Genomic DNA, 1,681 nt, shown 5'->3' with positions numbered 1-1,681 from the left:
AAGTCTCTTTACTCGTTCCGTAATACATCATCCCGCAACTAACTCATTAGTTGCAATGCTTGAAAGGCTTAAGTGATGTGTATTACCGAGAGGGCCCAGAGATACCTCTCGGACAATCGGAGTGACAAATCCTAATCTCGAAATACGCCAACCCAACATGTCCTTCGGAGACACCTTTAGAGCTCCTTTATAATCACCCAGTTATGTTGTGACGTTTGGTAGCACACAAAGTGTTCCTCCGGTAAACGGGGGTTGCATAATCTCATAGTCATAGGAACATGTATAAGTCATGAAGAAAGCAATAGCAACATACTAAACGATCAAGTGTTAAGCTAACGGAATGGGTCAAGTCAATCACATCATTCTCCTAATGATGTGATCCCGTGTAATAAAATGACAACTCTTTTGTCCATGGCTAGGAAACATAACCATCTTTGATAAACGAGCTAGTCAAGTAGAGGCATACTAGTGACACTATGTTTGTCTATGTATTCACACATGCATTATGTTTCCGGTTAATACAATTCTAGCATGAATAATAAACATTTATCATGAAATAAGGAAATAAATAATAACTTTATTATTGCCTCTAGGGCATATTTCCTTCAGTCTCCCACTTGCACTAGAGTCAATAATCTAGGTCACATCGCCATGTGATTTAACACCAATATTCACATATGTATGTGATTAATACCCATAGTTCACATCGTCATGTGATCAACACCCAAAGGGTTTACTAGAGTCAATAATCTAAATCACATCGCTATGTGATTAACACCCAAAGAGTACTAAGGTATGATCATGTTTTGCTCGTGAGAGAAGTTTAGTCAACGGGTCTGTCACATTCAGAGTCGTATGTATTTTGCAAATATTCTATGTCTACAACGCTCTGCATGGAGCTATGTAACGCCCCGGATCCAATGCGCCAGGTGTCTGCCAGTTATTCGCCATCCTTGACATGTCATGTGCTTGCGTGTTGCATTTTGCCATGTCATCATCTGTATTTCATATCATGTCATCATGTGCATCAATTGGCATACGTGTTCGTCTCATGCATCCGAGCATTTTCCCCATTGTCCGTTTTGCAATCCGACACTCCTATGTCATCCGGTGTCCCCTTTTGCCTCTTTTCATATGCCGGTGTTAAACTTTCTCGGAATGGAACGTGATTTGTCAAGCGGCCTTGGTACACCACCGGTAGACCGCCTGTCAAGTTTCGTGCCATTTGGAGTCCATTTGATACTCCAACGGTTAACCGGGTAACCGCAAAGCCCTCTTTATGTTGCAGCCCAACACCCCTCCAAAGCAGCCCAATAACCCATCCTAACCCCCTCCATGCTCTCGGACGTTTGATTATGACTGTGTGGGCGAAAACCGCACCTCATTTGGACACTCCTAGCTCCCTCTACCTATATATATGTGCGTCCCCCCAATTTTTCGCGCAGATCAAACCCTAGCCAAACTCCTCCCCACCGCCGGACATGTCCGCCTCCGCGCCGGACGCGTCCACCGCCCGCCGCCACGTCACTCCAGCCAATCGCCGGTCGCCATGTCACCCCGCCGCCGCCGCTAGCCAACCAGGCGCCGCCACCTCACCCGCCGGCTCCCCTCCATCGCGCTAGGCCCGCCGGGCCCGGATCGGGCCCGCGGGGCCCATCCCGTGCCGCTGAGCTCCCGCGCC

This window comes from Triticum dicoccoides, chromosome 3B (genome assembly GCF_002162155.2).
Source record: "Triticum dicoccoides isolate Atlit2015 ecotype Zavitan chromosome 3B, WEW_v2.0, whole genome shotgun sequence".
Lineage (NCBI taxonomy): Eukaryota > Viridiplantae > Streptophyta > Magnoliopsida > Poales > Poaceae > Triticum > Triticum dicoccoides.
This window is presented reverse-complemented; position numbering follows the sequence as displayed.